This window comes from Mobula birostris, chromosome 5 (assembly GCF_030028105.1).
Source record: "Mobula birostris isolate sMobBir1 chromosome 5, sMobBir1.hap1, whole genome shotgun sequence".
NCBI lineage: Eukaryota > Metazoa > Chordata > Chondrichthyes > Myliobatiformes > Myliobatidae > Mobula > Mobula birostris.
In genome coordinates, this window is record NC_092374.1 from 47164941 (window position 1) to 47192155 (window position 27215).

Consider the following 27215-nt stretch of genomic DNA (forward strand, 5'->3'; position numbering starts at 1 on the left):
AGAGAATCCTGATTACCGTTACAACCTGTTATGAAAGCTCCAATGCACAGGATTTCAAGAGGTCGCAGGTCCACCATTACAGTTGTGACTCCCACTGGTGCCCCTTAACAAGTTGCCAACAGCTCAATTCATAGAACATAGAATAAAAAACAGTGCAGCACAGGAACAAGCTCTTCGGCCCATCATGCCTCTACCGGCCATAATGGCAATCTAACTTACCCCATCTTCTACAGAGTGATCCCTCCATTCACTACCTGTTCATGTGTCTGTCTAAATGCATCTTAACTGTAGTTATCGTAACTGCTACCATCACTTCCCCAGCAGTCCATTTCAGTATTGATCTCTCTAAGTATAAAGTACCTGCTTTCTTTTGAACTTTCTCTCTCACCTTAAATGAATGGCCTCTTGTATTTGACATTTCAAACTGCAGAAAAGACTCTGACTACCTATCCAATCTATTCCTCTTATAATTTTATATTATACATTGAACATTCTAGTCCAAGCAGCCTTTAAACCAACTTAAACACTTGTCTCTTATTTGCTGTCATCACTGAAATAGTTTTACTTGCTGTGTAGATTTAGCAAGTGAGCAGACTACAATATGACCCTCAGTATCCCAACACGAACTTCAGTGTGTGAAATTCCTCCTTCAAAGAGCAGTTTTGAAACCAGCTCTCCATGATCGTATTTATTCCTCTGGTGGCTCCAGTAATTCTCAGCGATGCTGGTGCAGTTTATTTAAAAATTAATTTAGTTCCTAATGTTTAAAACATGTCAGCATTAAAGTGCAAGGAGGCTAATGCAGCATTACATGCTGGTTACAAAATTGTCATCAACAATAGCATGTGCTCAGGTTGCTTATACAGAGCAAAATGATCTCAAGCAGCACGTACTGCAGTGGGGCTTGTGGGTCCCAAGAATTCCAGTGAAGTCCATACACGAGATCTTTCTATTGAGGACACAAGAGTTCCAGCTCTGCCCTGCTTTCTGATCCATTGAGAATTGAACATGATGTGCTTCAGCGTTCTACACCATTAACTTCACAGGCAATTGCAAAGTAGCAAAGTGCTCTAGTGCACTCGCAATAGTACCTTATGCTCTCAATAAATCTGACAGGACAGGAACACAGTATGTACAGCCAGAACTATTAGAGCGTGGTGCACCAAGTCATCCGAGATTATTGCTATGGTTTCTGTGCCTCTCAAGCACTTACTCTGTTGTCACAACATGCCAGTGAATTCCATGAACAAATCACTCAAGAACAAATATATGTACCTGAACCAGACCCCAAGACCAACAAATACTTTTAAAGATGGTAGATGTGATTGGTAGTTGATTTCTGCATTCTCTTACTTCAAAAGTGGATGACAATATAATGTCAAGCTAAACAATGCTTTTATTTCTACTGCAAGCAGTCATATTTGATAAAACAGTTTCTTTAGGATGACCAAACATCGAAAACAATGTAATACCGGAGCAGGAATTTATCCTAATTATTCTGTCATGCAGCTAACTGTTTGTACTTTCTTAATTTGCTGTAGTCGGGAGATCTGCTATTTCTAATCTTACTCAAAGGTATCTCAATCTTCTTCCAGGTAAAGAGAGCTCTAGTTTTAGAGAACAGGGAAACATCATAGGTGGGAAAATAAAGTAATCAGGGCAGGGGTCTAGAAAAGCTTTGACGGTTCCTTGATGCCAATTGGAGGCCATTTAGTGAATCCTGATGTGATGTTTTGTAACTCCAAAAACAAATTGAAAGAAACACACGCACAACTACTATATAGAAATGCACAGCATTGTAAATTTTAAATTGTCCCATTCAAGCCTAAAGATTTAATCACTGTGGAGGATTTCTTACTTCTGTGGGATAATCTCTTTCCTGACCAGGGGCTTCATTCTGCTTGACAGATGAAACCTGTGGCTGTGAAACAATCTGAGGTTCTGGGGTCTCTTCCATGGTGGTTGTAGGAGTTGACTCTGGGACTGCAAGAAGTGGTTCTAACAGCTCTGGACACCTTTCTTCTCTAACAATTAACTCTGCTCTCCTCAATTGATCGGCGTGTCATCTCCAGATGACGTGAAATGCAATCTCCACTGTGTAGGAGCATGGTCCAGTTCTATCCTTTATCTTTCCAAGTACCCACTTTTGATCACCTCTGTAATGCCTCACCAGGATTGCTTGTCCAGAAGTGAAACATCGCATGTTCTTGTTTGAGGAGTTCTCAATTTGCTTCTGCTATTTATCCTGCATACCCCTCCTGAGACTGTGTTTGAGGAGGTCCAAGTGTGAATGCAAGGGACAACCCAGGAACAGCACAGCTGGTGAGTTCTTGGTCATAGCTTATGCTGCATTGTGATATGCAATGTGTAAGTTGGTGAGTTTCTGGTTCAGTGTCAGTGTAGTGTGTTCTGCTGACGTTGCTCACAGTGCAATCTTTAGACTCTGGACAAAATTTTCCGCCAATCCATTTGTAGCTGGGTGGTATGGTGCAGATGTGGTATGTCTTATTCCATTCATTTTCAGAAGGGACTGAAATTGTTCCACAACAAAATTGTGGTCTATTTTCACTGACTAAGTGTTCTGGAAGACCAATCCTTGAGAAGAGGTTTCTCAACACATCAACAGTGTGCAAAGCTGTAGTGGAGACTATTGGGAACACTTCTGGCCACTTTGTAGCTGCATCCACTACTACCATGGAATTTTTGCCCACAAATGGTCCACATGAACCCTCTGCCAGAGCAATGCAAGCCATTCTTAGGGTTGGCGAGGCACTGCTCTTGGCATCTTCTGGATGTGTTGATATCCTGAACTTTGCAATGCAAGCTGCTCAATCTGTTGATCTACATATCCCAGAAAAAGCTTCAAGCCAACACTTTCATTTTGACTACATGTATCTCATCAAACACTTCAGCTTTCAGCTTGGATGGTACAACAACTCTCAATCCCCACATAAGGCAACCTCTGTCAAGGGCAAGTTCATCCCGGAGCTGATAAAAATGGGGGAGCTGGTAATTCTGCTGCACATTCCAGCCATTTTGGGTTGCCGTGTAGACCTGAGACAGTCTGGGAGTCTTTTCCAGTTTCCTGTTGGATCATCTCCGCCATAATAGGGAGATTTTCAATTTGCATTAGGGAGAATACATCAAATTTTGTAAAGTTTTCAGATATTTCCTTTTCCAAGGATAAACAAGACAAAACTTCAGCGTTTCCAAGATTAGTTATTCTCTTGAATACAATCTTGTAATTGTGTCCTCCAAGAAACACTCCATCTCTGCATTCGTGTTCATGGAACACCCTTCTGTGGATTGAAAATGGACCCCAGTGGTTGATTATCAGTAATGAGGGTAAACTCTCTCCTATACAAGTACATGCTGCAATGTTTTACACCCCAAACCAGACTCAAGGCCTCTCTGTCAATCTAAATAATTTTTCTCTGCAGCAGCAAGGGAGCATGATGCAAAGGAATCAGTCATAACATGTGACACGACTGCATGAATAACACAAGACAAGGCATCACAGGCAAGCTTCACTGGACACTGTGGATCTTAATTAGTGAGTATATCATGCGTGGTGCTGACATCACCATTTCCTTTGTCTATTGGAAAGCCACCTTATATGGCTTTGTCCATTGCCATTTCTTCCAAATTTGTAATAATGAGTTCAAGGGATTTAGCACAATATTCAGACTAGACAGGAACCTTTTATAGTAATTGACAAATCCTAAAAAGGTCTGAAACTGTGACACATCCTTTGGCCTTGGGGTATCCACCACTGCTTAATTTTTCTCAGCACACTTGCGTAAATCCTGTGCATCAATGGTGTGACCACAGTAACTGATGCTTGTTTTAAAGAATTCACACTTGTTACATCATGCTCTGAGCATATAGACATCTAATCTGTTTTAACACTGTCCTGAGATTTTGGAAATGTTTCTTATCATCCTTACCAGTAACAATGATGTCATCCAGGTAAATCTGAGTGGCCAATCAGCTTATAGCACCTGGTGCATAGCTTTCTGCCAGAGTGCAGGTGCAGAGGCTACTCCAAAAATAAGCCTATTGTAGTGACAAAGCCCTTTATGAATGTTTATGGTGAGAAACACTTTGGACTCTTCTTCCATCTCCATCTGTAGGTAGACCACAGCCAATTGCACTTTGCAGAAATGTTTTCCTCCAGAAAGATTTGCAAAGATATCCTTTATCCTGGGCAGAGGATATTGATCGGCTTTCAGTACTGAGTTGATGGAGACCACAGATTCTGAAACACCCATTCTCCCATGCTAGTGGGACCAGTAGCATTGCTCATGGACTCCGCTCAAACTTCGAAAGATTTCCTTTGGCTGCTATGCAATCTATCTTACTGGTTACTTTATTATGGATGGAATGAGGAACTGGATGGGCTTTGTAAAACTTGGGTGTAACATTTTCATTTAAACCTGTTTTACACTTCATGCATTTGAGTTTTCCAATGCCATCCTTGGTATCATCCAGTACCTTTCTTAATTCACTTTCAATTCACTCTGTTTCACGGATATGGTATGTAAATGGTGGCTGGATCTCCAAGCAAGCTGTAGTTGTCTCAGACAATCACAGCTCCACAATGCTGGTTATTGTGTTTTTATCACATACAAGCCCAATGTGGCTTATCGGTTGTTGCATTTCACTATTACAAATATCATGCCCACAGGAGTTATCATTTCTCCATTATAAGTTCTTAGTTGGATATTTGCAGGCTTCTGTTCCATATTTTTGAAGTCTTGTCTAATTTATTTGATGTTCACTTCTGGTGTAAGCCATATTGGTTGTCAATTGTTAGTTTTCATATTGTAAATCACAAGGATACCAAGTCCCGTATCACTCTCATCATAATCAGATTTTTCATCAGCAGCACAGAGATTAGTGCTCTTTCTGAAACTGCAATTTGACTTCTCTTTTTTCTCCTTTTCTTTTCATATTTATTGTTCTCTGCCCAACATGTTCTCCATATGTGTCCTACTTTATTTTATTTTCTGCAAGTTTCATCTTTAAACTAACATTGGTCTAGTGTATGTGAGCCCCTGCAACAATGGCAACACATTTGTTCAAGCATGTTTCTGTTTAGATGTTGCAATTTTGTTCACACTCACTTTCATCCCTGACTGCAATTCAATTGCAACTCAGGCTGCTGTTTCCATTGATATAGCAATTTCAACCACTCTGTTAAATGTGAGTTGTGCTTCAGTTAGGTGCTGTTTTTGCATGTTTTCTTGTAAGATTCCACAAACTAAATGATCTTTCAATGTATCATTATGCCCATCATTGAACTGACAATGCTTGAATAACTTTGTCAATTCAGCCACATAAGCTGAAATGGATTTCCCTTCCTTTTGATTCCACTTATGAAACCTGGTCCTGAAGTATTCCTGATGAAGGAACCCAGCCCAAAACGTCAACTATTTACTCTTTTGCATAGATGCTGCCTGGCCCTCTGAGTTCCTCCAGAATTTTGTGTGTATTGCTTTGATTTCCAGCATCTGCAGATTTTCTGTTGTTTGCTTTAAAATCCTGTTCAATTCATTCAGTATACATAATCCAGCTATCTGTTGTGCAATCAAATACATCTATTTTCTCAATGTAGCCAGCCATTTCTGCTTTATTACATTTATTATTATTGTCACCTGGCTCCCATTGTTTATGAACCCATGACGTTTGTCTTTTTTCAGCCTTTTTTTAACTCTATTCTGTCTCTCTCCCCTTGCACCTTTTTTTTCAGTTCGAACATCTCCCTTTTTCCAAAGAAAAAATAAACATGCTGCATTTCAACAGGTAGGTAGTCATCTTGGGTTTGTTTTAAAGCTTCCTCTTTCTCAGAGTTATATATTGCAACTTAAAAAAAATGAATCAAATGAAAACCACGGGAGCCAGAGATAAATGGTCTAATTCGTTTTTCTTTTCATGAGGTGCACACACATATGATGTGCTGGCGTAATAACGTATGCTGTTCACAAACGCACTTCCTGGAAATCCAAAGAAACACACATAAAATGCTGGAGTCATTCAACAGGCAGGGAAGTATCGACGGAAAAGAGTAAACAGTCGATGTTTTGAGCCTGGACCCTTCTTCAAGGTTCACATGCTTCTTACATATAACACATAATGAATTATGTAGAGAAACAAGGAATACTTCATCAAACAATATATCTACGTTACTGCTCAAATATTATTGAAATATTAAATACACAACACCTGTGCAGCCTATAAGCCCCACATTGACATCCCACAGCTGATAACAAGCAGCTTCCAAGATTGTCAACCAACAATATGCTGAACTCCAGTATCTAATCTGATTTGTCCTTTTACTTCTATGCTACTGTTATAAGACTATTGAATGAACCCCTTGTACAACAGATAGACCTCAGAATCTACCTCGTCATGGCCTTAAACCTTATTGTTTGCCTGCACTGCACTTTCACTGTAAATGTATCACTATGAGTATTCTGCATTCTGTTATTGCTTTACCTAGTACTATCTCAATGCACTGTTGTAATTAAATTATCTAATGGGCAGCATGCAAAGCAATGCTTTTAACTGTACCTTCGTACATGTTACTCTAATTACCAATTACCAATTGCTCCAATTTCTTGCTCTCCTTCAACAAATTATTAGATTATAATAGACATTAAGAAAGAGGATGTCCTGGAGCTTTTGAAAGGTGTTAAGTTAGATAAGTCACCGGGACTGGATGAGATATACCCCAGGCTACTGTGGGATGTGAGGAAGGAGATTGCTGACCCTCTACCAATGATTTTTGCATCATCAATAGGGACAGGGGAAGTCCCAGAGGACTGGAGGGTTGCAAATGTTCCCTTGTTGAAGAAAGGGAGTGGAGATAACCCCGGATATTATAGACCACTGAGACTTACTTTGGTGGTGGGCAAGTTGTTGGAGAAGATCCTGAGAGGCAGGATTTATAAGCATTTGGGAGAGACATAATCTGATTTGGGATAGTCAGCAAGGCTTTGTCAAGGGCAGGTCATGCTTTATGAGCCTGATTGAATTCTTTGAGGATATAACAAAACACATTGATGAAGGTAGAGCAGTGGATGTAGTGTATATGGATTTCAGTAAGTATTTGGTAAGGTTTCCCATGCAAGGCTCATTCAGAAAATAAGGACGCATGGGATCCAAGGAGACCTTGCTTTGTGGATCCAGAATTGGCTTGCAAACAGAAGGCAAAGGGTAGTTGTAGATAATTCATATTCTGCATAGACTTCAGTAACCAGTGGTGTTCTGCAGACAGAGAATGAATGAAACAAATTACAATGGATTGCCTATGACAACAATATCAAGAATTTTGTTAACTCCTTGCTGAAGTATAATGTCTCCAATATTGTGATCCTGGAGGCTGTTAGAGATTCAGTTGCCTAGAAATTGATCTTTATCCAGCAGAGCTTTTAGTGCCATCTCTTCTCTAGTAATTTGTGGGTTTGGCAGTTACATTTCCCACTGTGATTTCTTATTGTTGTTAGGTGACTGAGCTCCTGTTAATGTTATTTTCAGTGACAGTAGTAAAATGAATCAGAATCAGATTTATTATCACTGTCATACATGATATAAAATCTATTGTTTCATAGCAGCAACAAAGAGCAAAATATAAAATTACTATAAATAACAAAAGAAGTAGTGCAGCTAAAAGAAAGAATGAGGTAGTGTTCATGGGTTAATGGACCATTCAGAAATGTGATGATGGAGGGGAAGAAACTGTTCCTGGATTGTTGAGTCTGTGTCTTCAAGTAGCTGTACTTCCTCTCTGGTGGGAGTAAGGAGAAGTTTGAAAAATTAACTGATTAGATGACCTAAGTGAATTAACAGGTATATTTGTTACCAAAGACTTCTCAGCTACCATTATAAGTGGGGATGTGATGATGTCCAGATCCTATCATTTGCTTGTTGCTTTGAATTTACCTAAGGATTAGCAGGAAAACTTACCTGTCAACTTTATTCTTATATAGAGATTGATAATAACTTCACAACATTGGGCTTCAAGATCAGGACCCCCACCATTCTTGCTGCTGCCATCAGGAAGAGGGGTACAGGAGCCTTGGGACCCACACCACCAGGTTCAGGAACAGTTATTGCCCCTGAGCCACCAGGCTCTTGAGTCAAAGAGGGATAACTTCACTCACACCATCACTGTTCCCACAACTATGGACTCACTTTCAATGACCTTTCATCTCATGTTCTTGGTATTTATTGCTTATTTATTTATTATAATCATATTCTTTGCATTTACACAGTCTATTGTCTTTTGCACGTTATTTACTGTATACATCTTGCTATGTGCAGTTTTTCATTGATTCTGCAGTTTCTTTGTGCCCACTGTGAATGTTTGCAAGAAAATGAATCTCAGAGTGGTATATGTTGACACATATGTACTTCGATAATAATTTACTTTGAACTTTGAACTTTGTCATTTGAAAGCAGTCCTGGATGAAGAAAAGTAAAATAATTTGAATAATAATCAGGGAATAAGTGTTACCCAGAATAATTGCTGTGGACAGGTATGTTGCTGTGGTAGATGCAGCAGGAATTTGTACTGTTTCTCTGGATCATACAGCATCAATGAGGTGATAGCACTTACTGTTCCCTTCGTCGCCTAGTATTCCAATTGCAAACTGGATGAAGATCAGGAGGCATGGATCTGCAGCTGCTCAGATACTGCTGTAAATCCCAATGAACTCCGATTCCAGCTCTTCTATCATGGAAGGGATGGTTTACTATGGCAGAGAGACTTTTGTGTTGTTGCTGGGAGATGTGGATAATGTGCTGACTTCAGCAGCAGTCGGGGAGGAGACTGTGGTGAAGTCAGCACGTTGAGTGGTACATCAAGAAACAGACTCTTTCACGGTAAGCCACAATGGTCATCCTGCCTGGTGCAAGAAGCTACCTCCTACTCAACTCCACAGTAAAGAGTCCTGATTAGTCGGCACTTTTGACTGGGTGCCGCCTTTCTTGAGCAGCTCCCCCAGAGCTATCTAGTGCCTCTTCAGGCTGCTGTCACTCCGACTGCCCTTACTCCAGCTGGTTGTCCATCCAGAGGTGCAGCAAACACAGCCTCCATGATAACCTCCGAATGGTTAATGAGGATGGGAAGGGCACAGGGTGATCAGCAAGAAGCAGGGAATGAGTTGATGCTGTATCAACAGGTATTACATTTGATAAAATTTAATTTTCTATCACATTGCTTTTATTTTATACAATGCAACTGTCGACCCAGTCGATGACCCATCACTCTGGATATCCAAAAGATTTCCTCTATTCACCCAAATATCTGACCATATATTGAGTTGAGGAATTGTTTGGAAAATGACCTCTTCCTGGGCTTTAGTCACAAACCTTGGCTTGAGTTTTTCATTTCATAAGGAAGTTGATAACAATGAGTCAAGCTTTAATTTGACCTTTAACTCTCAATCCAATGTAATTAACAGTAAGAGTATAATGGAAGAGAGGCAATGAATCCATAAGTTTCCCTTTAATCGGGTTTCACAGTTATGCGGCAAACAGAGAGGCCCTTTAGCACAACTCAGCCAGTTCTATCATGGCACAATTCTCCCCACCATCAAGGACATCTTCAAGAGACAGTACCACAAGAAGTCAGTATCCATCATTCAAGACCAACACCATTCAGGTCATGCCCTCTTCTCATTACCACCACCAGGGAGAAGGTACAGGAACCTGAAGACCCATATCCAGTGTTTTAAGACAGCTTCTCCCTCCACCATCAGATTTCAGGATGGTCCATGAACCCATTAACACTGCCTCATTATTTGCCTCTTGCCCTACTTATTCTGCAACTTATAGTATTTTTATGTTTTGAACAACGTATACTGCTGCCATAAAACAACATATTTCATGACATAGGTTATAGATAAACTGATTCTGATTATTATCCTGCTGTTATAAAACCGTTGTACATTGTCCTACTGCAATAAGATGGACAATTAACCTTACAATTTATCTTGTTGTGAGCTCTCAAATTATTGTCTGCCTCCACTGCAGTTTTTCTATAATTGTAACACTTTATTCTGTATTTAGTTACTGCTTTACCTTTTTTCTATTTTAATGCACTGATGTGAAGAAGTTATGTGTATGGATGCATGCAAAGCAAGTATTTCACTATACCTTGGTACATATGACAATAATAAATGAATTTCCCAATTTACCATATCACTCCATTCCCTGCACATTCATGTGTCTATATAAGGCCTCCTAAATGCAGGTACTACTTCTGCTTCTACCAATACCCTGGCAGCCTTTTCCAGTTGTTGTGGGACCAGAATTCACTGGGCTGGAGCCTGCAAGAGTGTGGTTCTGACACCTTTATAATTCTACTGGACATCAATCTGCAATTTTCCAGACTATTTCCCTTTACCAGGACTGCTCAGCAGATGGCGATACAATCTCACTGGCCAAACCTGCAACAAATGTTCACAATACCAAGAGACGACATAGTTTTTGCAATCCAGCCACGAGGCACACCTTAGCTTGGGCAAAAGTCTTCTTCTGTTGACTTTGAAAAGTAACATTAGAGTGATTTTATCAGATGGATTTCAAACTCTACCTCGTAACCATGGGGATGGGTGAGTCCTAGGCTGGAGGTCCTGCCCAATTATGGCAGGTGAAGCATCTTCCATAGCTTCTCCTTTCCAGGTGTAGTGATCACTGCAAGACCACTGCTTGGCTTGCCGTGCAGGCGGTCACTCGTATATGGCCTCTCCTACACTACTGTACCCATAGCAACGCCTTCACGTGGCACTCCGTTCTTACTGAGTTTACTATGTCGTGGCGCGACTGAGTGCCCATCAGTATAGACGGATAGATCGATAGTTACTTTATAGATCCCAAACAAAACTACAGTGTCACAGTAGCAGTGCAAGTGCACAGATATAAATATTAGAAGAGAAGTAGAAACAATAAAAATAAGTTACCACAAACAGTCTAACAGGAGGGGATCATTACTTCTCCAGCTATAGGTTGACTCATTATAGAACCCAATGGCCAAGGCTAAGAATGACCTCATAAAGCACTCTTTGGAGCAACGCAGTTGACTTAGCCTTGTATAACTGAGCGGGTAGGTTGGGCTCATCAGCCTTGATTGGCAGCAAGCCCAGGCAAAGGACATCCTGATTTCAAACCGGGTAGATGGGACTCGTTCGCCTTGCCAGGCAGTCTGTTTAGGAGAAGAAAAACTCCGATTCTCAACATACAGCCTTACAGTTGCTGCAGTCGTCACGGCTCGCTGCGCTATTGTGGAACATCCCCCAGCCTAAAGAGTGAGATTGGTCTGCGTGATCCACACTATAAACCTACGCAGCACAGGCAGGAAGAAAAGTCCTTCAGCAATGGTTTCTCGCTCCTGATCTTCACAGGCGAAGAACCAGCCATCATCATCATCTTACTATGATGCTTTGCACCATAATACATTTGCCAAGCACTTGCCAATTATAACTCTGTGGTCCAAAATACAAAATTGTACTGAATGTCCACTGACAATTGTACTGAATGCTCATATGTCCCCCTCCCCCACCCACTTGATAAAGCAGAAACACTGGCATTCCCTGTAGTTGGACACTACAACAGGAGTAGTGATGTGAGCTATATGGCAATAATCAATGGTGACCACTCCATCCCTTCACTAGACATCCTAATCACCATCTCCAAAGAACTGATCTGGCAATGGCTTACAAGTGCAATTATCTTCTGCTTTGTCTTCGGTAGTGTTTCATGGCAGTAGAAGTTCTCAGCTGATGAGGGTCTATGCATCTATTATACCCCCAATATAAACTAATTATAACCCACAACAATAAATCCCATGAACACTGGATACAATTCATACCAGGGAAGACTGACTTCCATACACATTGAAGGCATTAATCTAAGCATAACGGATCCCAGTCTCCCAGGCTAACACGTAGAATTACTAAGACAACTGCTCTAATGCCATCCTTTAAACAAACTGTTTCTTCTGAATTAAAACACTGAACATTAAACTATATCTCTTATGCCTGTGCATAACCCAGTAAGAAAATCATGGTTCAGCTATATAAAATCTTGGTCAGGCCACCCTTGGAATATTGTCTGCAGTTCTGATCTTCCCATTATAGATAGGATAATAGACAATAGACAATAGGTGCTTCGAGCCAGCACCGCCATTCACTGTGATCATAGCTGATCATCCACAATCAGTATCCAGTTCCTGCCTTATCCCCATAACCTTTGATTCCACTATCTTTAAGAGCTCTATCCATCTCTTTCTTGAAAGCATCCAGAGACTTGGCCTCCACAGCCTTCTGGGACAGAGCATTCCATATATCCACCACTCTCTGGGTGAAAAAGTTTTTCCTCAACTCCGTTCTAAATGGCCTACCCCTTATTCTTAAACTGTGGCCTCTGGTTCTGGACTCACCCATCATGTAGAGACTGTGGAAATAGTTGAAGAGAGGTTCAGCAGACTGCTACCTGGATTAGATGGTCAGATTCAATGAACTTGAATTGTTCTCTCCAGAGCATCAGGGCTGAGGGGGGACCAGATAGAGGTCTCATAGAGATATAGATGGGGAAACAGAGTCTTTACCCCAAGATAGAAACAACAGAGAGCATGCATTTAACATCGTGAGGGGAAGTTTAAAGGCAATGTGAGGGAAAAATTTTTTCTTACACAAAGCATGGTAGATGCTGGGAATACATTATCGGGGTAGCGGTGTAATCAGGCAGTCTAGTTGTGTTTAAGAAGACTTAGATGCACATATGAATATAAAGGGAATGCAGAGATATGGATGAATCAAAGGAAGAGGACATGTTGTATAAATTGCCATCAAGGTTGACACAATTTCATAGGCAGAATAGCCTGTCCAATGCAGTAATATTCCAGTATTCCAAATAACCAAAGTTTTATATTGCAGCAAGATGTCTTCTTGCTCTTATACTTAGTGCCCTGACCAATGCCATTTGCCTTCTTTATCACACTATCAACTTGTGTGCAACCTGCAGAGAGCTAAGACCTGAAACTCAAGATCCCCCTGTCCATAAATCTAGCAGTTTACTGTACAGTCCACCCATTCAACCAATTCTCAAGTATAACCCCAGTCTGGATGCGTGAAGGTGGAATTGAACTAAGCGAATGAAACCATAGCTCAGTATAAAGTGGCAGTTGACAGAAAGGCCACTAACCTCAGGCACTGAGAAGAACCAAAGGGGCACTTGTTCGAATGCCCACACACTGCCATTCTGACCTTACTGAGAATCATTATAGGGATGATCTCATGACCATTCTGATATAGAAATCATTATTGTACAGTACATGACCATCTCTGGCAAGAGATAAGTGGATAATGAGATCCACTTGACTTTCAACACCAATATTATCATTGAACCCACCCCCCATGCCCCCTAGCATCAATTGCACCATTGACCAGGAACATAACTGGATATGTAAACACAAATTCTCTGGCTGCATAACTACATACAAGGTTGAGCATTTTGCAATGAAATGTTTCATTCCTTGATTTCTCAAAGCAGCTCCAGCATTTGAAAGGCAAAATGGAGACTCAGGAGACTGCAGGTGCCGAAATCTGGAGCCAGATAAAATCAGCAGAACTGTGCGAGGAAAGGAATCAGAACTGATGCAGGGTTGTGATTCAAAATTTTGACAATTCTCTTCCTCCCACAGACGCTGCATGGCCAGAAGGTTAGTTCTTCTGGAATCTTCTAGAAGTTCTTCTGGAACTTCTGGGAGTTCTTCCAGAAGATTATTTGTTGTGCTGAAAGACTCAAGTCCGGAACGTGATAGAAAACTGCCTCAAGCCTGGATATACAGAGCTCTAGTGAAAAGAAATAAAGTGAGTTGTTCAAAGCATAATTTGCTTTAGAAAATATGGAACAATGCAGAAATGCAGGAGTTAATATTGTGATATCACGTGTTGAACTTCAAAGTTCGTACAAGATCGGCAGTCTTTGACAAGATTGATTTATTCCGTTTGTTCTGCACAGCCAATTCAAATAACTATCACAGCACAGAACTACATTAACACCCATTGTGGGAATGATGGCGCAGACAATGTGAATTTCTCAATAAACTTCAGATTTAGTGTCCTTGTCTAAAATATGAATTCACTGTCTACCAACTTAGTGGAGGTGGAGGTTCTTTGGCTACAGAAGGGGTGCCAGGGTAACACACACAAAATTCTGGAGGAACGCAGCAGGTCAGGCAGCATCTATGGAAAATGGTAAACCAGGGCTCGGCCCGAAACATTGACTGTGTGTGTGTTTGCGTGAATTGCTTTAGATTTCCAGCATTTGCAGATTTTCTCATGCTTGTGATGACACAACATGTCTTGTCTCCCAGGTGCCAAAGTCAGAGTTTAAATAGCTGTAGAAAATTCTTGAGGGAGACCATGAACAGCTCGAGGTCATACATGTTGGTATAAGTGACATATGTAGAACAAGAGATGAGGTCCTGCAAAATGAGTATAAGCAGAAAGAAACAGGACCTCAAAGGTAAGATCTCTAGTTACTCCCAGTGCCATTTGGTAATGAGGGTAGAAATAGAAGGATAGGCCAGATGAATTTCTGGCTGGGAACTGGTGCATGGGGCACAGATTCAGGTTCATGAACCACTGAAATTTATTTGGGGGTAGGGGTGGCCTGTAAAAAAGGGATGGGTATGAGACCAAGTATCAGAATAGCAATGGATGCAATAAAGACAGAGAAAGGAATATTCAGTTAACCACTTTTATTGCAATGCTCGAAGTTAACAAATAAGGCAGACAAACTCAGAGGATGGAATGGCTCTGATTGGAATGTTATACCCATTACAGAAACATAACTGAGATAAGAGCAGGATTGACCCCTCAATATTCCAGGATACAGATGTTACAGGTATGACAGAAGCACAAGTAAGCAAGGAGGGATATAGCCTTTTTGATAAGGGATGGCGTAACAGTTGTGCTCAGAGATCCCATTTTTGGAGAGTCATCTACTGAGACCTTAAGAATAGAACTTAGAAGCAACAAGGGTAGGGTCACTCTAGTATGGTTGTATTATAAATCCTCCACTAGCCAAAGGGAATTTAAGATGTAAATGTGTAGAGAAATTGTCCATCGTTGTAAGAATGATAGGGTTGTATTAATGGGCAATTTTAACTTCCTTTGTGTTAAGGACCTGAACAGGGTAGAATTTCCTGAGTTAATACATAGAGGACCCTACTTAAGAAAGTGCAATACTGGACCTCCAATGTGGGAATGTAGCATTTTGGCTCTTGTGACCATAATTTCGTTAGTTTTAAGATAGCGATAGAAAAGGATTGAACAGGTCTACAGGTGAGGATCCTCAACTGGAGAAGCATTCATTTTGGTGGGGGGGGGGAGGGAGGTGTAGACAGGAGCTTACAGAGGTTGATTGTGCAGAAAGGATGTACGGGAATGTTGCCAGGACGAGAGGGCCTGGGTTACAGGGAGAGGTTAACCACTCTAGGTCTTTATTCCTTGGTGCACAGGAGAATGAGGGGTGACCTTATAAAAATGTTTAAAATTATGACAGGCATAGATAAGATAGACGATAACAATCTTTTCCACAGGGTGGGAGAATCCAAAACTATGGGGCATAGACTTTGGGTGAGAGGTGAAAGAATTTAAAGGGAGCTGAGGGGCAATGCTTTCATAAAGAGGGTGGTGAGTCTTTGGAATGAGCTGCCGGAGGAAGAGGTTGAGGCAGATACAATGGTATCATAGTAAGAGGGATATGGGCCAAATGCAGGAAATTGGGACTAGCTGAATGGACACCATGGTTGGCAAGGACTGCATCAAAGGGCCTGTATCCATGTTATATTCTTTGTGACTCCATGACTCTATAACTAAATTGATTCTAATTCCACATACACAGTGTATCACAAACATAGAAATACACTATTATTTTGCCCAGAAACAGAGTTCAGTGAGAATCACAGCCTTGGTACACCCATTGATACAGCATAGTTCACTATACAACAATTGTTTATTACTCTTTATAGAATCATTAACATATCTTCGTTTAGCAGGTTGCATTATGGAATCTCGCCTGGGCTGAAAGACAAATTCATAACCAGCTTTTGATATTGGCTTGTTTTGGTTGTATGGATTGTAAACTGGTTGTTGTGCATTATGCATCTTGAGTAGTTGATTCCTGTCCCTGTCAAAAATGCTTTTAATCTTCTTCATGTACTTATCCTTGATGTGCTCCAAATTGGTCAGGTCCTGGAGGGGATCTTCAACTCCAACTGTGAATAAAAGGAGATTGTTGAGGCTGATTTTATTTTTATTTATGTTTGTCCCATTTGCACATTTTTAATCTAGAACAAAACAAATGGGACGTATTGGCAATCAAACAATGACAGGGATAGCAAGGATGGGCAATTGCAGCAGTTAATCAGGTAAGACAGTTGGACATTCAACTTTAAATAGAAAATAATAGCAACAAAGCATCAGTCAATGGATCAAGGTTAAGGGGAGCAGACAGGAGTCTGGAGTTGAGAGGAAAAACAAATCAGCCATGACTGAATGACAGAACGGATTTAATGGACCAAATGCAGCCATTATTGAATGGTGGAACACACTTGATGGGCCAACATCAGTTACCAGCTAACATACATTAATAGTTTCATTAATTCTTAGTATATGTCATGTTAAAATTTACAATCCTTATAAAGTTCAGAACCATCCACATTAAAATGATTGGAGGAAAATACTTTCAGTCTGAACTGTGTAATAATCGAGGAGATTACTTTCTCCTCGTCTAGAGGATTAGGAGGAGATGTGGAGATAGTCCCCAAGTGCCATCCAGTGAGACTGTAGCTGATCTGTGATTTTTTTTTTACATAGAACATAGAAAATCTCCAGCACATTACAAGCCGTTCGGTCCACAATGTTGTGCCAACCATGTATCCTACTCTAGAAACTGCCTAGAATTTCCCTAGTGCACAGACCTCTATTTTTTTTAAGCTCCATGTACCTAAGAGGCTCTTAAAAGACCCTATTGTATCCACTTCCACTACTGCCGCCGCCAGTGCATTCCACTCACCCACCTCTCTCTGTGTGAAAAACTTACCCCTGACATCCCCTCGGTACCTATTTCCAAGCACCTTAAAACTATGCCCCCTCATGTTAGCCTTTTCAGCCCTGGGAAAAAGTCTCTGGCTATCCACATGATCAATGCCTCTCATCATCTTATATACCTCTATCGGGTCACCTCTGTCACCCCAAGGAGAAAAGGCTAAGTTCACTCAACCTATTGTCATAAGACATACTCTCCAACCCAGGCAACATCCTTGTAAATCTCCTCTGCACTCTCTCTATAGTATTCTCATCCTTCCTGTAGTGAGCTGACAAGAACTGAACACAGTACTCTAAGTAGAGTCTGACTAGGGTCTTATGTAACATTACCTCACAGTTCTTGAACTCAATTTCACGGTTGATGAATGACAACATACCATACATGTTCTTAACAAAACTGTCAACCTGCGCAGCAGCTTTGAGTGTCCCATGGACACAGACCCCAAGATCTCTCAGATCCTCCACACTACCAAGAGTCTTACCATTAATATTATACTCTGTCTTCAAATTTGACCTACCAAAATGAACCACTTCACACTTTTCTGGGTCGAAGTCCATCTGCCACTTCTCAGCCCAGCTCTGCATCCTATCGATGTAGTACTGTAACCCTTGACAACCCTCCAGCCTATCCACAACACCCTCAATCTTTGTGTCATCAGCAAACTTGTTAACCCACCCTTCTACTTTTTCATCCAGGTCATTTATAAAAATCATAAAGAGGAGGAGTCCCAGAACAGATCGCTGTGGAACACTACTGGTCACCAACCTCTATGTAGAATACAAACCATCTACAACCACCCTTTGCCTTCTGTGGGCAAGCCATTTCTGGATGCACAAAGCAAGGTCTCCTTGAATCCCATGCCTCCTTACTTTCTGAAGGAGCCTGGCATGGGGAACCTTATCAGATGCCTTGCTGGAATCCATTTACACTACATCCACTGCTCTACCTTCATCAATGTGCTTTGTTACATCCTCAAAGAATTCAATCAGGCTCGTAAGGCATAATCTGCCCTTGACAAAACTATGCAGACTATCCCTAATCAGATTATGACTATCCCTGATCAGATTATGCCTTATCAGAAGATGTGGAGATAGTCCCCAAGTGCCATCCAGTGAGATCATAGCTGATCTGCGACTTAACATTAAATATTAATTTACCCTGTACTCTTTTTTATCTTTAGTTAAAAAAAGATATTGGTTGGCATGGGCCAGTTGGGCTGAAGAGTCTATGCTGTATGATTTTATAATATCTGTCTGTCTATCTAGCATCTAGCACATTTTCTCACATAGGTATTTCACTTGGCAGTAAATACTAAAGCCTGAAGTCACACACTAGAAGATTCAAGAACTGATACTTCCCTTCAAAATTTCAGTTCTTCAACCAACCAGCAAAACTCTAATCACTAGAGTTTAGTTACAGTATGACCAATTCGACCACTCTGCACCAAAATACTCTTTGTATTTTTTCTAATTTGTATTTTATTGTAAAAATGTATTTAATTCATGTTTTCTTGTTAACACTGCTTATCTGATGCTATTTGCCTTGGATACTGCTGAAGTAAGCTTTTCATTGCACCTGTGCATATGAAAATAAACACAATTGGCCTCTACTATTGTGTATATTATTACTCTGTACTTTATTATTATATTATTATTATTGCTAAGTGTGTTTTTAAATGTTGCTGCTGCAACAAAGTAATTTCCCACTCGGGATCAATAAAGTACTTATTATTATTATTTTTTATTGTTAACAGCTCTTCTGCCTGCATTTGAGACCTTGGAGATATTTGCCCAGATTCATTGTTCCTCATCTTACCACAGTCAGAGAATCTTTGCTTCTACTGTCCAGACTAGTTTATCACATGATTAATCAAAGTTAGGAATTCACACTTTTGAAGAAGTTAATTAAACTTCCTTGCAAATATTTTCTTAGCATTCTCAGAAAACTTCCTGGGCCATTAACCAAGATATCAAGAACATTCAGAGTATCTTCAGAACAGAAGACTCTGTGATCTACAAGTTGTTCCCAGGGATGCATACAGAAACAAACCTTAACAAATCTCCATAGTTGCACAATGGAGACTATTCTGACTGGCTGTATCATGACCTAGGGAAACACCAATGCCCAGGAACAGAAAACGTTACAAAAAGTGGTGGACACATCCCGGTCCATCTCAGGCAAAGCCCTCCCCACCATTCAATACATTTACATGGAGCACTGCCACAAGAAAGCAGAATCCATTATTGAAGACTTCCACTCTCCAGGTTATGCCCTGTTCTCACTATTACAATTGGGCAGGAGATAAAGAAGCACTAGATATCATACCACTAGGTTTAGGAACAATTCTTACCATACAACTATCAGGCTCCCGAACTGGTGAGGATAACTTCATTCAACACTACTCTGAGTTGATTCTATAAGCTACACGCTCACTTTCAATGACTCTTTACAACTCATGTTCTCAGTATCAATTTTTATTTGCATAGTTTGTCTTCTTTTGCACATTAGTGTTTGTCACTCTTTGTCTGTTTAGGTAGTCTCTTAGTAAATTCTATGGTGTAACTTTTGGTCCTGTAAGAGCCTGCAAGAAAATAAATCCCAAGATACAGTAGTATATGGTAACATATACATTCATAGATTATAAATTTACTTTGAACTTTAAGAGACAGACATCAATTGCTGTGTTTGATGATTTCTTCACTGTCACTTGTGAAGCCATAAGACTTGTAGCTACACTCTTTTGGGACACTGACCTCAAGTGAAAGGGTGGAGCTTAGGAGGACAATGGTGACTAACGGTGACTCCTTTGTTTGCATTTTCAGCAACAGCTCTATTTCTATCTTTAATATCTCTATTTTTCCCTTTCAGGGTACTTTTAAAGACCTTGACCTGGAGTTAAACACTGACTTCCGTTCTTTGTGCTCTCTGGGTCTCACAACTGGCCGCTATTCGACATATCAAGGAAGCGGTCTAGAAGACTAGTGCACCTTCAGGGTTCTGGGATTTTGTAGCTCTGGAGGTGGGCGGACTCAAGGTCAGTGCCACTTGTGTGTCGTGGGAGTATACAGAAGACTGAAAGCAGCTATCTAGCCGCTGGCTGTGTGCCCAGAGACCCAAGTTCTTTGAGCACAGAGCTCGGAAAAGTGACGCAACTGATTTTTAACACTGTAAGTCAGCGAGCTGTTTGTTATGTCTCCCCTCTTGCTGTGAAATGGGGACATCTTTTTCTTCTCTTATTTGGAAGAGAGAAAGCCTGTGGTATGTTGAATTACCGGGTGAATGAGTAGTTTTTGGGGTACTGCAAGTCTGTGCCTTTATTGATGCTTTGCTGCACGCTTGAGTGCTCGATGGGGAGCACCGATGCATCTTTTGCTGGTAGGGGAGGGTAGATCGTTGCTTTGCTGCTGCTTATGCGTGACTGGGGGGAGCTGGGGGGGTGCTTTGGGGTTCTAACATCTAACTATCATTCATTCTCCAGGGCACTCCTCTGTTTCCATGGATGGTTGCAAAGAAAAAGAATTTCAAGACGTATATTGTATACACTTCCCTGACATCAAATGTGCCTTTGAAAACTTTGAAGTGTTACTTCCTTCCACTGGCACTTGCTGATGAACATAAATAGCTTTCTGTACCTGGAGGTCCTTGCACCTCCTCTCCACCTCATCCATCAAGAAACAGTCCTCACCAGGAAATTAGGGTGCCCACTCTCATTCCTGATTTCCAATGGCTGCCAGCTAACTTCTCAATCCTAGAAACTACTGTAATCAGTGGCAAATAATCTCAGTTGTCAACAGCCACTCACATGTTACTCTGTGAGCTGTATGTCAACACAGTCAATCTAACAGTATATCCAATGAATGCACTGTGAGTCAAACACGTATTTTACGCATATTAATAAATTGGCCAACTTCTTCACAATCCCCCCTCATCACTTTCACGTTACCATGCTTAATACTCCTCAAGTTCATGCTTTAAGAAAATAATGAAGCAGTAAGTGTTAAATTTGGAGCTATACATTATCCTGAGAAGAACAAGTTGAAGAATTGGGCCCAGTGACTCAGAGAACAAAATAAGAATGGATGCCAATTGGTTTTCCGCTTGTACTCTACATCATTGTTACATTTTGGAGCAAGGGCAAACTTGGGACTGAAATGAATGGGATCAGTCTGAAACACTGTGGATGGTGAGTAAATAATAGAAACATAGAAAATCTACAGAACGATACAGGCCCTTCGGCCCACAATTGTGCCGAACATATTCTTATTTTAGAAATTACCTAGGGTTACCCATACCCCTCTATTTTTCTAAGCTCTATGTATCTATCCAGGAGTCTCTTAAAACACCCTATCGTATTCACCTCCACCTCTGTTGCTGGCAGCCCATTCCACGCACTCACCACCCTCTGCGTAAAAAACCTGCCCCTGACATCTCCTCTGTACCTACTTCCAAACACCTTAAACCTGTGTCCTCTTGTGGCAGCCATTTCAGCCCTGGAAAAAAGCCTCTGACTATCCACACGATCAATGCCTCTCATCATCTTATACACCTCTATCAGGTCACTTCTCATCCTCCATCGCTCCAAGGAGAAAAGGCCAAGTTCACTCAACCTATTCTCATAGGCCATGCTCCCAATCCAGGCAACATCCTTGTAAATCTCCTCTGCTCCCTTTCTATAGTTTCCACATCCTTCCTGTAGTGAGGTGACCAGAACTGAGCACAGAACTCCCGGTAGGGTCTGACCAGGATCCTATAAAGCTGTAACATCACCTCTTAGCTCTTAAACTCAATCCCACAGTTGATGAAGGTCAATGCACCCTATGCCTTCTTAACCACACAGTCAACCTGCACAGCAGCTTTGAGAGTCCTATGGACTTGGACCCCAAGATCCCTCTGATCCTCCACACTGCCAAGAGTCTTACCAGTAATAATATATTCTGCCATTATATTTGACCTACCAAAATGAACCACTTCACACTTATCTGCATTGAACTCCATCTTCCACTTCTCAGCCCACTTTTGCATTCTATCGATGTCCCACCGTAACCTCTGACAACCCTCCACACTATCCACAACACCTCCAACCCTTGTGTCAACAGCAAACTTACTAACCCATCCCTTCACTTCCTCATCCAGGTCATTTATAGAAATCGCAAAGAGAACGGGTCCCAGAACAGATCCCTGAGGCACACCACTGGCTACCAACCTCCATGCAGAATATGATCCATCTACAACCACTCTTTGCCTTCTGTAGGCAAGCCACAAAGCAAGGTCCCCTTGGATCCCATGCCTCCTTACGTGTTCAATAAACCTTGCATGGGGTACCTTATCAAATACCCTACTGAAATCTATATACACTACATCTACTACTCTACCTTCATCAATGTGCTTAGTCACATCCTCAAAGAATTCAATCAAGCTTTGACAAAACCATGCTGACTATTCCTAATCATATTATGCCTCTCCAGATGTTCATAAATCCTGCCTCTCAGGATCTTCTCTATCAACTTACCAACCACTGAAGTAAGACTCACTGGTCTATAATTTCCTGGACTATCTCTACTCCCTTTCTTGAATAAGGGAACAACGTCTGCAAACCTCCAATCCTCCAGAACATCTCCCATCCCCACTGATGATGAAAAGATCATTGCCAGAGGATCAGCAATCTCCTGCCTCGCCTCCCACAGTAGCCTGGGGTACATCTCGTCTGGTCACGGTGACTTATCCAATTTGATGCTTTCCAAAAGCTCCAGCAAATCCTCTTTCCTAATGTCTGAATGCTCAAGGTTTTCCGTCCACTGTAAGTCATCCCTACAATTGCCAAGGTCCTTTTCCGTAGTGAATACTGAAGCAAAGTATTCATTAAGGACCTCCACTATCTCCTCCGGTTCCATACACACTTTTCCACTGTCACACTTGATTGGTCCTATTCTCTCACATCTTATCCTCTTGCTCTTCACATACTTGTAGAATGCCTTGGGGTTTTCCTTAATCCTGCTTGCCAAGGCCTTCTCATGGCCCCTTCTGGCTCTCCTAATTTCATTAACCATAGAAACCATAGAAACTACAGCACAGAAACAGACCTTTTGGCCCTTCTTGGCTGTGCCGAACCATTTTCTGCCTAGTTCCACTGACCTGCACACGGACCATATCCCTCCATACACCTCCCATGCATGTATCTGTCCAATTTATTCTTAAATGTTAAAAAAGAACCCGCATTTACCACCTCGTCTGGCAGCTCATTCCATACTCCCAGCACTCTCTGTGTGAAGAAGCCCCCACTAATGTTCCCTTTAAACTTTTTCCCCCTCACCCTTAACCCATGTCCTCTGGTTTTTTTCTCCCCTTGCCTCAGTGGAAAAAGCCTGCTTGCGTTCACTCTATCTATACCCATTATAATTTTATATACCTCTATCAAATCTCCCCTCATTCTTCTGCGCTCCAGGGAATAAAGTCCTAACCTATTCAACCTTTCTCTGTAACTGAGTTTCTCAAGTCCCGGCAACATCCTTGTAAATCTTCTCTGTACTCTTTCAACCTTATTTATATCCTTCCTGTAATTTGGTGACCAAAACTGAACACAATACTCCAGATTCGTCCTCACCAATGCCTTATACAACCTCATCATAACATTCCAGCTCTTATACTCAATACTTCGATTAATAAAGGCCAATGTACCAAAAGCTCTCTTTACAACCCTATCTACCTGTGATGACACTTTTAGGGAATTTTGTATCTGTATTCCCAGATCCCTCTGTTCCACTGCACTCCTCAGTGCCTTACCATTAACCCTGTATGTTCTACGTTGGTTTGTCCTTCCAACGTGCAATACCTCACACTTGTCTGTATTAAACTCCATCTGCCATTTTACAGCCCATTTTTCCATCTGGTCCAAGTCCCTCTGCAGGCTCTGAAAACCTTCCTCACTGTCTACTACACCTCCAATCTTTGTATCATCAGCAAACTTGCTGATCCAATTTACCACATTATCATCCAGATCATTGATATAGATGACAAATAACAATGGACCCAGCACTGATCCCTGTGGCACACCACTAGTCACAGGCCTCCACTCAGAGAAGCAATTCTCTACCACCACTCTCTGGCGACTGTACAAGTATACCTAGCGACTGAATTTTCCTAACTAACCTCTCATGCGGGACCTTGTCAAAGGCCTTACTGAAGTCCATGTAGACAATATCCACTGCCTTCCCTTCATCCACTTTCCTGGTAACCTCCTCAAAAAACTCCAACAGATTGGTCAAACATGACCTACCACGCACAAAGCCATGTTGACTCTCCCTAATAAGCCCCTGTCTATCCAAATGCTTGTAGATTCTGTCTCTTAGTACTCCCTCCAATAACTTACCTACTACAGCCATTAAACTCACCGGCCTATAATTTCCCGGATTACTTTTCGATGTTTTTTTAAACAACGGAACAATATGAGCCACTCTCCAATCCTCCGGCACTTCACCCGTAGACAGCGACATTTTAAATACTTCTGCCAGGGCCCCCGCAATTTCAACACTAGTCTCCTTCAAGGTCCGAGGGAACACTTTGTCAGGTCCCGGGGATTTATCCACTTTAATTTTCCTCAATTTTCCTCATTCTTAAGCTCCTTCCTGCTAGCCCTAATAATTTTCTTGATCTCTATCATTACCTAGATTTTTGAACCTTTCATAAGCTTTTCTTTTCTTCTTGACCAGAGTTACAACAGCGTTTGTACAGCATGTTTTCTGTACCCTACCATCCTTCCCCTGTCTCATTGGAACGTGCCTATGCAGAACATCACGCAAATATCCCCTGAACATTTGTTGCATTTCTGCTGTACATATCCCTGAGAATATTTGCTCCCAATTTATACTTCCAAGGTCCTGCCTGATAGCTTCATATTTCCCCTTACTCCAATTAAGCGCTTTCCTAACTTGTCTGTTCCTATCCCTCTCCAATGCTATGGTAAAGGAGATAGAATTGTGATCACTTTCTCCAGAATGCTCTCCCACTGAGACCTGACACCTGACCAGGTTCACTTCCCAATACCAGATCAAGTACAGCTTCTCCTCTTGTAGGCTTATCTACATATTATGCCAGGAAAACTTCCTGAACACACCAAACAAACTCCACCCCATCTAAACCCCTTGCTCTAGGAAGATGCCAATCAATATTTGGGAAATTAAAACTTACTACCATGTCAACCCTGTTATTATTACACCTTTCCAGAATCCATCTCCCTATCTGCTCCTCAATGTCCCTATTGCTATTGGGAGGTCTATACAAAACACCCAGTAGAGTTATTGACCCTTCCTGTTCCTAACTTTCACCCACAGAGACCCAGCAGACAATCCCACCTTGACTTCCTCCTTTTCTGCAGCCGTGACACTATCTCTGATCAGCAGTGCCACGTCCCCACCTCTTTTGCCTCCTTCCCTGTCCTTTCTGAAACATCTAAAGCCTGGCACTCAAAGTAACAATTCCTGCCCCTGAGCCATCCAAGTCTCTGTAATGTCCACAACATCATAGCTCTAAGTACTGATCCACGCTCTAAGCTCATCCACTTTGTTCATGATACTTCTTGCATTAAAATAGACACTTTTCAAACCATCAGTTTGGGCATATCCCTTCTCTATCACCTGCCTATTCTCCCTCTCACACTGCCGTCAAGCTTTCTCTATTTGTGAGCCAACCGCCCCTTCCTCTGTCTCTTCAGTTCAGTTCCCGCCCCCCAGCACTTCTAGTTTAAATTCTCCTTAATAGCCTTAGCAAATGCAAGTGCAAACCGCCCTTATTACACAGCTCATGCCTGCTCCAAAAGAGGTCCCAATGATTCAGAAATCTGAATTCCTGCCTTCTGCTCCAATCCCTCAGCCATGCATTTATCCTCCACCTCACTCTATTCCTATACTCACTGTCACGTGGCACAGGCAGTAATCCCAAGATTACTACCTTTGAGGTCCTACTTGTCAGCTTCTTTCCTAACTCTCTGTAGTCTGATCTCAGGACCTCCTCCCTTTTCCTACCTAAATAAAATAGAAGTCACTACAAGACATTACAATCAAAAGGGAGTTCAGCAAAAGGACAAGTGTAGAAGCATCACTAAGGACACTGACCTCACCAAGAAAGTAAACTGACATTTCAGTGAAGATCACTGATCCTTCATTTAGAAGGGATGTTGATTCACTCTTCACAGAGGAAACTTAATCCAACAAATTGTTTTATATTATCAATACCATAAACAAAATGGCCTTTTTTCAATTTTCTGCAAACTTTGTTCACAGTAGGAATCTTTGTGCCTTGCAGCTGTAATCTATACCACACACTCTCGAATGTTAGAGTTCCACCCTCCCAATGTAATAATAAAGCATCCCAAATATGCAATCCTACATGAAGACATGTAGCGATCTGTTCTGTTTTTTGATTTGGAAGTGAATAGCAGAAAAACTGAAACTTTGCTGTCCTAATGAAACAAATCCCAACACGGTCTGATGTAATGTATAGCTCAGTGTGACAGGAGTGAAAGAAAAGGCTCATTATGTTTCCATTCATCCAATTTGCACTCCAAATTTCCTGGAACCCACAGAGCCTCCACATCAAACACAAAAAAAATGCATGTTTTCATGGGACCCGTGCAGTTTTTCAGTAAATGTGAGCATTTCTTTCATAATCTATTATTCAGTCACTTCACAACTAATGCTTATTGGTATCTGCGTCAATGACTGTCTCATATAAATGGAACAGGTCTCTGTACTCACCATGTAAATGGTTAACATCAGTTTTCAATTTTTGGCAGAGTTCAATGAGTTTTACTACATAGTCTGGCTCACAGAGCTTTATCACTTCATCCTCGGGTATTTGAGAGTGCAGGACAGGGGACATCAGCAGCCCAGCTGCCAAGATGGAGAAGAGATGCCTCATTTCAGCTCAAAGAAGTCAGTTTCATCCACTCTGAACGGTGACAAAGGGCCAACTGTCCCACTCTATCTGATGTAGCCCAGTCCAGCTGGCCAGAGTTCCTGTTCCTGCTTGGCTCCTGCTCTTGAATGATTTGAATTATCGTCTTCTGTCATCCCTGTCCTTGACTTACCTGTATATCA